Here is a 16,604-nt window from a genome sequence, read left to right on the forward strand (position 1 = left end):
ATTTAAAATGTGTGTTATTTATATATTTCTCAAAATAGGATTTTTGGAGATAAGGCAACCTTCAAAAGTGCACCCCCACATGCATACACTTGAAGGCAAGCATTTCTGAACTCCGGCATAATATTTTGTGTGGTGTTTTGGTATGGTTACAGCACCTTTTGACTTGGAGCATACATTATTTTTATGTGACGATAAAAAAAGATCATATGCATGAGTGCATAGTGGAGTTTTCTTTGCTGTGATAAATGGATATATTGGTGATGGTATTCATCCTCGTAAGCTTCCCTTGCGTACCGGAAGGAAGCCGGGAAAGCCGTGGTCTTGGGTAGACACGGGCTTGTCCCTAGTACCTCGTCGGGACGAGTATGTCCGGTATGGCATGGTGAGGCTTGACGAGTGATAAGTCTACCTGTTAATGGAAATACTTTTGTTGTGCTAATCATGCAGGGAACACTTAAACCTCCTGAGTCGGCCTTAGATCGAGTCTTGTCCAGTAACCCCCATACTTGCCTGGTACTACCACTTGTCCCTGCCTTAGGTAGGGTACGGTTCAGTAAGTTGTCAACCCCGTCCCAGCACACACCGTACAGAGAGGCCATGATGAGGGTCCCGTGGCCACGGATTAAAGCCTGTCATTCGGTCCGGGGGCATGGGTGTTTCCGGTTGGGACCGAGAGGGGGGCCACCCCTTAGAGCGCGCGTATAGAAATTTGATCCCATGCTACGTCGAGGTTGTAGCCTCCCCACTTATAGTTTGGCTTGACAGGTGTTGTGGGTGATTCCAGACATCGGTGAGTTAAGCTGGTGTGTGCAGGTCAGGCGTGTTTTCAATCAAAAGACCGTAGACGGAATTAGTCCCGATGGACTAAAGAAATCCGTTACCCGTGGGTAAAGAGTACACCCTCTGCAGAGATTATACGTCTATTCGAATAGCCGTGTCCATGGTTAAGGACTACAGTCTGGGATAGGTCAAGTGTCGGTCTTAGTGTCGGTCTTCGGAGGAAAACTGCTAAACCGGAACTTTGATTATGAACTGTGGCACATAAGGATTATGATCATTATTATTGTGGACTAACCATTTACTTTATTTGTATTTTCGAGTATCCCTGGGATGGTTCTACCTCCTGGATATTCACTGTGATTATTCTTTATAAGCCCTTTATGTGGCATCGCTCAGACGCCCGACTGCGGCATGCTTGTTACTTATTCATCCTTTATAAGCCCTTTATGTGGTGTCGCTCAGACGCCCGACTGTGGCATGCTTGTTATTTCTTTTATTTATAAGCCCTTTATGTGGTGTCGCTCAGACGCCCGACTGTGGCATGCTTGTTATTTCTTTTATTTATAAGCCCTTTATGTGGCGTCGCTCAGACGCCCGACTGTGGCATGCTTGTTATTTCTTTTATTTATAAGCCCTTTGTGTGGTGTCGCCCCGACGCCCGACTGCGGCATTATTATTCTTGCAGTTTCCTCTCGAGGAGTCATTCAGACCCTCGTTTGGCACCAGTATTACTATTCTTGCAGTTTCCTCTCGAGGAGTCATTCAGACCCTCGTTTGGCACCCAGTATTTTACTTTGGATTATTTTTTAACCACATGTATGCATCATGGTTTTTCGTATATTTCGTGACAGGCGTGTGATCGCGTAATAATCCGGAGCATGTTGGATGTATTATACCCGTGTTCTTAATGTTTGCGAGTACATTCAAACGTACTCACTGGCTTGTCCCTGGCTATTGTCTTGGCCAGATTCCTTGCTTGGGGATAAGCATCGCGATGACAACCTCGGAACCTACGCGTTGACATTTGCAGCCTCGCGAAGATAGGAGTTATCCCGGTTAGCTGTTCTTGTGGGAAATGGAGTCCCATAGACGCAGATGAACCTCAACCGCTTCCGCCATCAACCATTAGAAACCAAGATGTTGTACTCCTAGGCCACAATGGTCTAGTACTACATATTTTTGTGCTTGCTTGGATTTTCTTGTATCAAGTTGGTGCCTCATCAGCTAACAGTAATCCTGGGGCTGGTGAGCACAACGACCATTTTCTGGAGAATTAATATCCCGAAAAACCGGTCGTGACAGACTTGGTATCAGAGCCAGGCTGACCATTGGCTAATCCTATCTTAGCCAGGTCAATAAACCTAGATTAACCAAACCATCAGACCTTAACCTAGTCCTGGCCAAGCTTCTCACGTAAGATAGCCCCGCAGTGACCCGACGCCTTTTTCGGCGGACGGTGCCCAACCTATCAACCTAGCCCGTCGATCACGCGCCAGTGACCGACACCCAACCAGTCTCTATCGCAAGCGTGCGGAGGAAGACTCCGTCCCCTTTCCCTATAAAAAGGGCACGCTAGCCTCAAACACAGCACCGCACAACCCTTTTTCCCCAAACCCAGCCACGATGCCTGGTCCCATTGTTCACAATGAGACCACAACAACCAACCTTGGAGGTTTTGTGACCGTGCTCGCAAACCTCACCCGCCGTGCCTATGCGTTAGAGGAGCCTCCTGAGTATGTTGTGTACCAGGGACCCATGTACGGTGAGAGCCGTCAGTACTGGGCCACTGTGCACATCTACGGTAGGGGTCTGTCGCCAGAACGCCCCTACAGGTTCACTGGAAGGACCACTTTCTTTGAACCACAAGCCATCCAACCGGCAGCCCGCGAAGCTATAGTTCAACTCCGGCACTTATCGCCTAGAGTTAACTGTCGCTCGTTCTACTACTACCCCAGTCGTGACGGGTACGAGGCGCTCACTCGTCTTCAATTCGCAGTACCCTATGCCAGCGAGCGAGGATACTATTATTTTCCGAGTCGTGTAGCACCCGGAGAAGTTGCATCTTTTCCCGGTGGACGTATTGAGAGAGATCCAGTACTGGCCAACCTTGCCCAGTACGTTATTGCCCAGGAGCGTTTAACTCAGCGAATAATGGGCTATCTACAGAGCCTCGCTGATTTAAATCCTCGGATCGCTATTGGTAGGCCACTGAGGCCTGACCAAGAAGGGCGCATCCATCGACTGGTCAACCCGCTTTCCCCGATAGAAGAGGAGTGTGCCCCAATGCCAGAGGCATTTTCTCAGGACCCTGTCTTTTTGCCGTTTTCCATGTAACGCCTCCGATGTATTTATTATCCCAGTATTTTTATTTATGTGTTGTAGCATGTTCGTGGTTCCAAATTTTTGTGCGACGGATCCAACTTTCTTTAGTTCCTGTTGTGTGAGCAGTTTTACTGCTGTTAGTATTGCTTTAATTACTTTTTCTCTCGCAACATGTTTTCGAGGAGATTTCTTTCCCCGAGTTATTGTTGCGTATATATATTTTCACGACATAGATTTTTATTCGCGCATCATCGTAACAGCTTTTAACAAATCTCGAGGACGAGATTTTTTCTTAAAGGGGGTAGTGTTGTGACACCCAAAAATTTTGGCCTTGTTTTATTTATTAAAATGTTGCCAGGAAATAAAACTTTTCCATTTGTCAAGATTTACCCTTTTGTTATTGTGAATTCTTACTTCAAGTGGAAAAACCTTCTAAGAGTATTATTGGACTTGTGTGCCCTCTTTATAAAATCAATCCTTTATCAGTGGATTTATTTGCATAATTAATTTTTCATGAGCTTTATTCTTTCAAAATGATCTTTCATAAATTTGGAGCCCTTTTTTTTGCACTACAACCATTTGATAAATGCTTTCAAAAATTCCACCAAAATTTGGGGATGTCATGTGAGGTTTCCCCATCACTTTTATGCAAAAACATCTTTTGGTCATTGGAGATTTTGAGCTCCACATCAATTTTTCAAATCTGGTCCAGTAGGTATTTTGCACTACAACCTATTTAAATATTCTTCTAAAAATTCTTCCAAGTGTTTGGAGATGTCAGTGGATGCATACAACTCAACTTCAAGCAAAAACCCAGTGTTGTTCTTTGGAAAAATTGAGTGAATTATCTTCATTTCCATTCTGGTCCAGTTTGGTGATTTGTACTGCAACCCAATTTTATTTTGCTCTAGTATCTTTGAGCTTTTTCCTACTTACAGTCCTCCCTACCAAACTCTTAAGTCCAGGAGATTGGACCCATTGGCATAATTTTGGTGCATGCAATAATAACCTTTAGTTTCTGCCCAAAACTGGTTTTCTCAAATTCTTGCACTATCAACTTTCTGTTTTTGCCAAACTAACCTTACCACCTTCTTGAGCTCCTAAGGAGACTAGGATCTGGAGAGTTTGGCCACCCCAAGAATTGCCTAGTTGTCCATGGCATTCTGTCGAACACCCTGTGTGGAGGGACAATTTTTGGCATGTCTCCTAGCCTGCATTGTGGACTTGAACCCCTGACCCATCCAGCATGCCCACTAACCTCCTAGCTGTCCCTAACTCTGGTCTGTTAGCTACCAGCCTCACCCAAGCTCTCTAGAGCGCACTGGCATTCCGTCGAGCACCTGCCGTGCGTGCTCTGGGCGCGCCCACAGCGCACGTTTTGCACGCACGCGCACTGAGCCGACACGCCGCACTGCCGCCCTCGTCGCGTCACGTCTCTGGCCCCTGCTCGCCTGCCAAACCACGCCATGCACTCGACCTCTCACCAGTACACTCCAAGCTCTCCCTGGCACCCTGCAGCGCCGCCTTGGCAGCACGCTGGCGTCGGCAGTGGATTCCGCCGCGGACGGCCGCCCAAACCGCCCGCGCACGCCAGCTGCCCCAGAGCACAGCCCGTGCTTATCCACTTGCTCGTCGGCACGCTTGCGTCGCCGCCACGATGCCCTGCAACTACAGAAAAGTGGTCGCCGGTGATCTTATCCTCGGCCACCACGGGAGCCTGCCTCGAGCGCCTATTTAAAGGGACCCCGAGCTCAACCGATCACTCAAGCAACCCCAGGCCACCCCCATAGTCCTCCCACAGCCAGCAATCGACGGGAAAGTCCTTCCTTCCTCGTCTCCGGCCAGCTCGGTCGCCGTCGCAATCCCGTGCCATGCGTCGCAGCCAAGCCTTCCCCCGCCAATCCAACGCCACCAAGAACTCCCCCGTGGTCGTGCGGAGCTGCCTAGCGCCTCAGCTTCGACCAAGGACCACCGGACCCCAAATATCACTTCACCACCGTAGCCCCCTCCGCCGCGAAGCTCGCCGCCGGTGACCTCCTCCGTCCCCACCTGCCTAACGCCCACCGAGAGGACCGCCTCGGTCTGGCCAACCCATCCCTGCCCTCAGATGCCCTCGAGGAGCCGCCGTTCGTCGCCGGCGATCGCCGGAGCCCCGCCACCGTTCGGGCACAGAGAAAGGAGGGAGAGGGAGACCAGTCAAACCTGACCAGTGGGCCCTCTAGACCCACTGTCAGTGACCCGCGCGGCCACTCTCTCTGTTTTAATGAAAGCGCAAAGATCCGGAGTACGTCACCTCTGTTTTGAAAACGTATTTTTCCCCGCAGCATTTTCCTTTTTCTAATTTTATTAAAACAGAACTTTGACTGATGTTTGACTGGCTATAACTTTTAAAATAAAACTCCAAATGAGTTGATTCTTTTTCCTACCTCTCTCAAATTTCCTCTAGTTTATTTTAAGATTTTTTTAAAAATATTTGAGACAACTTTTTGTACTGTATTTAAAATGTGTGTTATTTATATATTTCTCAAAATAGGATTTTTGGAGATAAGGCAACCTTCAAAAGTGCACCCCCACATGCATACACTTGAAGGCAAGCATTTCTGAACTTTGGCATAATATTTTGTGTGGTGTTTTGATATGGTTACAGCACCTTTTGACTTGGAGCATACATTATTTTTATGTGACGACAAAAAAAGATCATATGCATGAGTGCATATTGGAGTTTTCTTTGCTGTGATAAATGGATATATTGGTGATGGTATTCATCCTCGTAAGCTTCCCTTGCGTACCGGAAGGAAGCCGGGAAAGCCGTGGTCTTGGGTAGACACGGGCTTGTCCCTAGTACCTCGTCGGGACGAGTATGTCCGGTATGGCATGGTGAGGCTTGACGAGTGATAAGTCTACCTGTTAATGGAAATACTTTTGTTGTGCTAATCATGCAGGGAACACTTAAACCTCCTGAGTCGGCCTTAGATCGAGTCTTGTCCAGTAACCCCCATACTTGCCTGGTACTACCACTTGTCCCTGCCTTAGGTAGGGTACGGTTCAGTAAGTTGTCAACCCCGTCCCAGCACACACCGTACAGAGAGGCCATGAATGAGGGTCCCGTGGCCACGGATTAAAGCCTGTCATTCGGTCCGGGGGCATGGGTGTTTCCGGTTGGGACCGAGAGGGGGGCCACCCCTTAGAGCGCGCGTATAGAAATTTGATCCCATGCTACGTCGAGGTTGTAGCCTCCCCACTTAGAGTTTGGCTTGACAGGTGTTGTGGGTGATTCCAGACATCGGTGAGTTAAGCTGGTGTGTGCAGGTCAGGCGTGTTTTCAATCAAAAGACCGTAGACGGAATTAGTCCCGATGGACTAAAGAAATCCGTTACCCGTGGGTAAAGAGTACACCCTCTGCACAGATTATACATCTATTCGAATAGCCGTGTCCATGGTTAAGGACTACAGTCTGGGATAGGTCAAGTGTCGGTCTTAGTGTCGGTCTTCGGAGGAAAACTGCTAAACCGGAACTTTGATTATGAACTGTGGCACATAAGGATTATGATCATTATTATTGTGGACTAACCATTTACTTTATTTGTATTTTCGAGTATCCCTGGGATGGTTCTACCTCCTGGATATTCACTGTGATTATTCTTTATAAGCCCTTTATGTGGCATCGCTCAGACGCCCGACTGCGGCATGCTTGTTACTTATTCATCCTTTATAAGCCCTTTATGTGGTGTCGCTCAGACGCCCGACTGTGGCATGCTTGTTATTTCTTTTATTTATAAGCCCTTTATGTGGCGTCGCTCAGACGCCCGACTGTGGCATGCTTGTTATTTCTTTTATTTATAAGCCCTTTATGTGGCGTCGCTCAGACGCCCGACTGTGGCATGCTTGTTATTTCTTTTATTTATAAGCCCTTTGTGTGGTGTCGCCCCGACGCCCGACTGCGGCATTATTATTCTTGCAGTTTCCTCTCGAGGAGTCATTCAGACCCTCGTTTGGCACCAGTATTACTATTCTTGCAGTTTCCTCTCGAGGAGTCATTCAGACCCTCGTTTGGCACCCAGTATTTTACTTTGGATTATTTTTTAACCACATGTATGCATCATGGTTTTTCGTATATTTCGTGACAGGCGTGTCATCGCGTAATAATCCGGAGCATGTTGGATGTATTATACCCGTGTTCTTAATGTTTGCGAGTACATTCAAACGTACTCACTGGCTTGTCCCTGGCTATTGTCTTGGCCAGATTCCTTGCTTGGGGATAAGCATCGCGGTGACAACCTCGGAGCCTACGCGTTGACATTTGCAGCCTCGCGAAGATAGGAGTTATCCTGATCAGCTGTTCTTGTGGGAAATGGAGTCCCATAGACGCAGATGAACCTCAACCGCTTCCGCCATCAACCATTAGAAACCAAGATGTTGTACTCCTAGGCCACAATGGTCTAGTACCACATATTTTTGTGCTTGCTTGGATTTTCTTGTATCAAGTTGGTGCCTCATCAGCTAACAGTAATCCTGGGGCTGGTGAGCACAACGACCATTTTCTGGAGGATTAATATCCCGAAAAACCGGTCGTGACAGACTTGGTATCAGAGCCAGGCTGACCATTGGCTAATCCTATCTTAGCCAGGTCAATAAACCTAGATTAACCAAACCATCAGACCTTAACCTAGTCCCGGCCAAGCTTCTCACGTAAGATAGCCCCGCAGTGACCCGACGCCTTTTTCGGCGGACGGTGCCCAACCTATCAACCTAGCCCGTCGATCACGCGCCAGTGACCGACACCCAACCAGTCTCTATCGCAAGCGTGCGGAGGAAGACTCTGTCCCCTTTCCCTATAAAAAGGGCACGCTAGCCTCAAACACAGCACCGCACAACCCTTTGTCCCCAAACCCAGCCACGATGCCTGGTCCCATTGTTCACAATGAGACCACAACAACCAACCTTGGAGGTTTTGTGACCGTGCTCGCAATCCTCACCCGCCGTGCCTATGCGTTAGAGGAGCCTCCTGAGTATGTTGTGTACCAGGGACCCATGTACGGTGAGAGCCGTCAGTACTGGGCCACTGTGCACATCTACGGTAGGGGTCTGTCGCCAGAACGCCCCTACAGGTTCACTGGAAGGACCACTTCCTTTGAACCACAAGCCATCCAACCGGCAGCCCGCGAAGCTCTAGTTCAACTCCGGCACTTATCGCCTAGCGTTAACTATCGCTCGTTCTACTACTACCCCAGTCGTGACGGGTACGAGGCGCTCACTCGTCTTCAATTCGCAGTACCCTATGCCAGCGAGCGAGGATACTATTATTTTCCGAGTCGTGCAGCACCCGAAGAAGTTGCATCTTTTCCCGGTGGACGTATTGAGAGAGATCCAGTACTGGCCAACCTTGCCCAGTACGTTATTGCCCAGGAGCGTTTAACTCAGCGAATAATGGGCTATCTACAGAGCCTCGCTGATTTAAATCCTCGGATCGCTATTGGTAGGCCACTGAGGCCTGACCAAGAAGGGCGCATCCATCGACTGGTCAACCCGCTTTCCCCGATAGAAGAGGAGTGTGCCCCAGTGCCAGAGGCATTTTCTCAGGACCCTGTCTTTTTGCCGTTTTCCATGTAATGCCTCCGATGTATTTATTATCCCAGTATTTTTATTTATGTGTTGTAGCATGTTCGTGGTTCCAAATTTTTGTGCGACGGATCCAACTTTCTTTAGTTCCTGTTGTGTGAGCAGTTTTACTGCTGTTAGTATTGCTTTAATTACTTTTTCTCTCGCAACATGTTTTCGAGGAGATTTCTTTCCCCGAGTTATTGCTGCGTATATATATTTTCACGACATAGATTTTTATTCGCGCATCATCGTAACAGCTTTTAACAAATCTCGCGGACAAGATTTTTTCTTAAGGGGGGTAGTGTTGTGACACCCAAAAATTTTGGCCTTGTTTTATTTATTGAAATGTTGCCAGGAAATAAAACTTTTCCATTTGTCAAGATTTACCCTTTTGTTATTGTGAATTCTTACTTCAAGTGGAAAAACCTTCTAAGAGTATTATTGGACTTGTGTGCCCTCTTTATAAAATCAATCCTTTATCAGTGGATTTATTTGCATAATTAATTTTTCATGAGCTTTATTCTTTCAAAATGATCTTTCATAAATTTGGAGCCCTTTTTTTTTGCACTACAACCATTTGATAAATGCTTTCAAAAATTCCACCAAAATTTGGGGATGTCATGTGAGGTTTCCCCATCACTTTTATGCAAAAACATCTTTTGGTCATTGGAGATTTTGAGCTCCACATCAATTTTTCAAATCTGGTCCAGTAGGTATTTTGCACTACAACCTATTTAAATATTCTTCTAAAAATTCTTCCAAGTGTTTGGAGATGTCAGTGGATGCATACAACTCAACTTCAAGCAAAAACCCAGTGTTGTTCTTTGGAAAAATTGAGTGAATTATCTTCATTTCCATTCTGGTCCAGTTTGGTGATTTGTACTGCAACCCAATTTTATTTTGCTCTAGTATCTTTGAGCTTTTTCCTACTTACAGTCCTCCCTACCAAACTCTTAAGTCCAGGAGATTGGACCCATTGGCATAATTTTGGTGCATGCAATAATAACCTTTAGTTTCTGCCCAAAACTGGTTTTCTCAAATTCTTGCACTATCAACTTTCTGTTTTTGCCAAACTAACCTTACCACCTTCTTGAGCTCCTAAGGAGACTAGGATCTGGAGAGTTTGGCCACCCCAAGAATTGCCTAGTTGTCCATGGCATTCTGTCGAACACCCTGTGTGGAGGGACAATTTTTGGCATGTCTCCTAGCCTGCATTGTGGACTTGAACCCCTGACCCATCCAGCATGCCCACTAACCTCCTAGCTGTCCCTAACTCTGGTCTGTTAGCTACCAGCCTCACCCAAGCTCTCTAGAGCGCACTGGCATTCCGTCGAGCACCTGCCGTGCGTGCTCTGGGCGCGCCCACAGCGCACGTTTTGCACGCACGCGCACTGAGCCGACACGCCGCACTGCCGCCCTCGTCGCGTCACATCTCTGGCCCCTGCTCGCCTGCCAAACCACGCCATGCACTCGACCTCTCACCAGTACACTCCAAGCTCTCCCTGGCACCCTGCAGCGCCGCCTTGGCAGCACGCTGGCGTCGGCAGTGGATTCCGCCGCGGACGGCGCCGCCCAAACCGCCCGCGCACGCCAGCTGCCCCAGAGCACAGCCCGTGCTTATCCACTTGCTCGTCGGCACGCTTGCGTCGCCGCCACGATGCCCTGCAACTACAGAAAAGTGGTCGCCGGTGATCTTATCCTCGGCCACCACGGGAGCCTGCCTCGAGCGCCTATTTAAAGGGACCCCGAGCTCAACCGATCACTCAAGCAACCCCAGGCCACCCCCATAGTCCTCCCACAGCCAGCAATCGACGGGAAAGTCCTTCCTTCCTCGTCTCCGGCCAGCTCGGTCGCCGTCGCAATCCCGTGCCATGCGTCGCAGCCAAGCCTTCCCCCGCCAATCCAACGCCACCAAGAACTCCCCCGTGGTCGTGCGGAGCTGCCTAGCGCCTCAGCTTCGACCAAGGACCACCGGACCCCAAATATCACTTCACCACCGTAGCCCCCTCCGCCGCGAAGCTCGCCGCCGGTGACCTCCTCCGTCCCCACCTGCCTAACGCCCACCGAGAGGACCGCCTCGGTCTGGCCAACCCATCCCTGCCCTCAGATGCCCTCGAGGAGCCGCCGTTCGTCGCCGGCGATCGCCGGAGCCCCGCCACCGTTCGGGCACAGAGAAAGGAGGGAGAGGGAGACCAGTCAAACCTGACCAGTGGGCCCTCTAGACCCACTGTCAGTGACCCACGCGGCCACTCTCTCTGTTTTAATGAAAGCGCAAAGATCCGGAGTACGTCACCTCTGTTTTGAAAACGTATTTTTCCCCGCAGCATTTTCCTTTTTCTAATTTTATTAAAACAGAACTTTGACTGATGTTTGACTGGCTATAACTTTTAAAATAAAACTCCAAATGAGTTGATTCTTTTTCCTACCTCTCTCAAATTTCCTCTAGTTTATTTTAAGATTTTTTTAAAAATATTTGAGACAACTTTTTGTACTGTATTTAAAATGTGTGTTATTTATATATTTCTCAAAATAGGATTTTTGGAGATAAGGCAACCTTCAAAAGTGCACCCCCACATGCATACACTTGAAGGCAAGCATTTCTGAACTTTGGCATAATATTTTGTGTGGTGTTTTGATATGGTTACAGCACCTTTTGACTTGGAGCATACATTATTTTTATGTGACGACAAAAAAAGATCATATGCATGAGTGCATATTGGAGTTTTCTTTGCTGTGATAAATGGATATATTGGTGATGGTATTCATCCTCGTAAGCTTCCCTTGCGTACCGGAAGGAAGCCGGGAAAGCCGTGGTCTTGGGTAGACACGGGCTTGTCCCTAGTACCTCGTCGGGACGAGTATGTCCGGTATGGCATGGTGAGGCTTGACGAGTGATAAGTCTACCTGTTAATGGAAATACTTTTGTTGTGCTAATCATGCAGGGAACACTTAAACCTCCTGAGTCGGCCTTAGATCGAGTCTTGTCCAGTAACCCCCATACTTGCCTGGTACTACCACTTGTCCCTGCCTTAGGTAGGGTACGGTTCAGTAAGTTGTCAACCCCGTCCCAGCACACACCGTACAGAGAGGCCATGAATGAGGGTCCCGTGGCCACGGATTAAAGCCTGTCATTCGGTCCGGGGGCATGGGTGTTTCCGGTTGGGACCGAGAGGGGGGCCACCCCTTAGAGCGCGCGTATAGAAATTTGATCCCATGCTACGTCGAGGTTGTAGCCTCCCCACTTAGAGTTTGGCTTGACAGGTGTTGTGGGTGATTCCAGACATCGGTGAGTTAAGCTGGTGTGTGCAGGTCAGGCGTGTTTTCAATCAAAAGACCGTAGACGGAATTAGTCCCGATGGACTAAAGAAATCCGTTACCCGTGGGTAAAGAGTACACCCTCTGCACAGATTATACATCTATTCGAATAGCCGTGTCCATGGTTAAGGACTACAGTCTGGGATAGGTCAAGTGTCGGTCTTAGTGTCGGTCTTCGGAGGAAAACTGCTAAACCGGAACTTTGATTATGAACTGTGGCACATAAGGATTATGATCATTATTATTGTGGACTAACCATTTACTTTAATTGTATTTTCGAGTATCCCTGGGATGGTTCTACCTCCTGGATATTCACTGTGATTATTCTTTATAAGCCCTTTATGTGGCATCGCTCAGACGCCCGACTGCGGCATGCTTGTTACTTATTCATCCTTTATAAGCCCTTTATGTGGTGTCGCTCAGACGCCCGACTGTGGCATGCTTGTTATTTCTTTTATTTGAGAAATACTTGTGTTGAAGTTTGCAAGTCCCGTAGCATGCACGTATGGTAAACGTTATGTAACAAATTTGAAACATGAGGTGTTCTTTGAGTGTCCTCCTTATGAGTGGCGGTCGGGGACGAGCGATGGTCTTTTCCTACCAATCTATCCCCCTAGGAGCATGCGTGTAGTGCTTGGTTTTTGATGACTTGTAGATTTTTGCAATAAGTATGTGAGTTCTTTATGACTAATGTTGAGTCCATGGATTATACGCACTCTCACCTTTCCATCATTGCAAGCCTCTTCGGTATCGTGCATTGCCCTTTCTCACATTGAGAGTTGGTGCAAACTTCGCCGGTGCATCCAAACCCCGCGATATGATACACTCTTTCACACATAAACCTCCTTATATCTTCCTCAAACAGCCACCATACCTACCTATTATGGCATTTCCATAGCCATTCCGAGATATATTGCTATGCAACTTTCCACCGTTCCGTTTATCATGACACGTTCATCATTGTCATATTTCTTTGCATGATCATGTAGTTGACATAGTATTTGTGGCAAAGCCACCATTCATAATTCTTTCATACATGTCACTCTTGATTCATTGCATATCCCGGTACACCGCCGGAGGCATTCATATAGAGTCATACTTTGTTCTAGTATCGAGTTGTAATCATTGAGTTGTAAATAAATAGAAGTGTGATGATCATCATTTTCTGGAGCATTGTCCCAAGTGAGGAAAAAAATAAAAAAAAAGATAAAAAAAGAGAGAAAGGCCATAAAAAAGAGAAGGCCCAAAAAAATGAGAGAAAAAGAGAGAAGGGACAATGTTACTATCCTTTTACCACACTTGTGCTTCAAAGTGGCACCATAATCTTCATGATAGAGAGTCTCTTGTTTTGTCACTTTCATATACTAGTGGGAAGTTTTCATTATAGAACTTGGCTTGTATATTCCAACAATGGGCTTCCTCAAGTGCCCTAGGTCTTCGTGAGCAAGCAAGTTGGATGCACACCCACTTAGTTTCTTTTGTTGAGCTTTCATACATTTATAGCTCTAGTGCATCCGTTGCATGGCAATCCCTACTCCTTGCATTAACATCAATCGATGGGCATCTCCATAGCTCATTGATTAGCCGCGTTGATGTGAGACTTTCTCCTTTTTTGTCTTCTCCACATAACCCCCATCATTATATTCTATTCCACCCATAGTGCTATATCCATGGCTCACGCTCATGTATTGCGTGAAGGTTGAAAAAGTTTGAGGTTACTAAAGTATGAAACAATTGCTTGGCTTGTCATCGGGGTTGTGCATGATGAGAGCATTCTTGTGTGACGAAAATGGAGCATGACTAAACTATATGATTTTGTAGGGATGAACTTTCTTTGGCCATGTTATTTTGAGAGGACATAATTGCTTAGTTAGTATGCTTGAAGTATTATTACTTTTATGTCAATATTGAACTTTTATCTTGAATCTTTCGGATCTGAATATTCATACCACAATTAAGAAGAATTACATTAAAATTTTGCCAAGTAGCATTCCGCATCAAAAATTCTATTTATATCATTTACCTACTCGAGGATGAGCAGGAATTAAGCTTGGGGATGCTTGATACGTCACCCACGTATCTATAATTTTTTATTGCTTCATGCTATATTATATTCTGTTTTGGATGATTAATGGGCTTTACTAAGCACTTTTATATTATTTTTGGGACTAATCTATTAACCCAGAGCCCAGTGCCAGTTCCTGTTTTTCCCTTGTTTCAGTGTTTCGCAGAAAAGGAATATCAAACGGAGTCCAAACGGAATGAAACCTTTGGAAAATTTATTTTTGGAAAGAAAGCAATACGGGAGACTTAGAGTGCATGTCAGGGGATCAACGAGGAGGGCACGAGGCAGGGGGCGTGCCCACCCCCCTGGGCACGCCCTCCACCCTCGTGGGCCCCTCGTGGCTCCCCTGACGTATTTCTTCCTCCTATATATACCAATATACCCTAAAACCTTCGGGGAACAGAATAGATCGGGAGTTCCGTCGCCGCAAGCCTCTGTAGCCACCAAAAACCAATCGGGACCCTATTCCGGCACCCTGCCGGAGGGGGGATCCCTCACCGGTGGCCATCTTCATCATCCCGGCGCTCTCCATGACGAGGAGGGAGTAGTTCACCCTTGGGGCTGAGGGTATGTACCAGTAACTATGTGTTTGACCTCTCTCTCTCGTGTTCTTGAGGTGATACGATCTTGATGTATCGCGAGCTTTGCTACTATAGTTGGATCTTATGATGTTTCTCCCCCTCTACTCTCTTGTAATGGATTGAGTTTCCCCTTTGAAGTTATCTTATCGGATTGAGTCTTTTAATGATTTGAGAACACTTGATGTATGTCTTGTGTGGGATACCCGTGGTGACAATGGGGTATTCTATTGATCCACTTGATGTATGTTTTGGTGATCAACTTGCGGGTTCCGCCCATGAACCTATGCATAGGGGTTGGCACACGTTTTCGTCTTGACTCTCCGGTAGAAACTTTGGAGCAATCTTTGAGGTTCTATGTGTTGGTTGAATAGATGAATCTGAGACTGTGTGATGCATATCGTATAATCATACCCACGGATACTTGAGGTGACATTGGAGTATCTAGGTGACATTAGGGTTTTGGTTGATGTGTGTCTTAAGGTGTTATTTTACTATGAACTCTAGAGCTGTTTGTGACACTTATAGGAATAGCCCAATGGATTGATCGGAAAGAATAACTTTGAGGTGGTTTCGTACCCTACCATAATCTCTTCGTTTGTTCTCCGCTATTTGTGACTTTGGAGTGACTCTTTGTTGCATGTTGAGGGATAGTTATATGATCCGATTATGTTATTATTGTTGAGAGAACTTGCACTAGTGAAAGTATGAACCCTAGGCCTTGTTTCAACGCATTGCAATACCGTTTGTGCTCACTTTTATCACTAGTTACCTTGCTGTTTTTATATTTTCAGATTACAAAAACCTATATCTACCATCCATATTGCACTTGTATCACCATCTGTTCGCCGAGCTAGTGCACCTATACAATTTACCATTGTATTGGGTGTGTTGGGGACACAGGAGACTCTTTGTTATTTGGTTGCAGGGTTGTTTGAGAGAGACCATCTTCATCCTATGCCTCCCACGGATTGATAAACATTAGGTCATCCACTTGAGGGAAATTTGCTACTGTCCTACAAACCTCTGCACTTGGAGGCCCAACAACGTCTACAAGAAGAAGGTTGTGTAGTAGACATCAAGGAGCAAGACACAAGAGATCTACCAAGAAATTGACAAGTTCCCGAAGTGGACTTTCTATCAACCTTGTCTCCGGCATAGTCCGAATCAGAGTAGCCAACAAGATCAAAAGAAGACCTCTTAGGATACCAAATGCCAAAATTTGGTGTATGTATAAGTATCTCACTATCCTTTTCACAGCCTTAAGATGACTTTCTTTAGGGGCCGCTTGATATCGTGCACACATGCACACACTTAGCATAATATCGGGACGGGAGGCACATAGATATAACAATGAACCAATCATAGAGCGGTAAACTTTTTGATCAACCGGTTCACCATCTTTAGTCAAATCAAGATGTCCACTAGTAGGCATGGGTGTATTCATACCTTTGCATTCTTGCATATTGAACTTCTTGAATAAGTCCTTGGTGTACTTTGTTTGAGAGACAAAGGTAACTTCCTTAGTTTGCTTGATTTGCAAACCAAGAAAGAATTTGAGTTCACTCATCATAGACATCTCAAACTTCTCCGACATTAGCTTTCCAAACTTCTCACTAAAATGAGGGTTAGTCGAACCAAATATGATATCATCAACATAAATTTGGCACACAAATAGTTCTCCATTAACCCTTTTAGTGAAAAGAGTAGAGTCAATTTTACCAATCTCAAAGCCTTTTTCAATAAGGAACTTGGTCAAGCATTTATACCACACTCTAGGAGCTTGTTTAAGACCATAAAGAGCTTTGTGAAGTTTGTAAACATGATTAGGTTTCTTAGGATTGACAATGCCGGGAGGTTGCTTAACATAAACTTCCTCCTGAATTTCACCATTTAGAAAAGCACTTTTAATGTCCATTTGGTACAAGGTGATATCATGGTGA

This window comes from Triticum aestivum, chromosome 1D (assembly GCF_018294505.1).
Source record: "Triticum aestivum cultivar Chinese Spring chromosome 1D, IWGSC CS RefSeq v2.1, whole genome shotgun sequence".
NCBI classification, from domain to species: Eukaryota; Viridiplantae; Streptophyta; class Magnoliopsida; order Poales; family Poaceae; genus Triticum; species Triticum aestivum.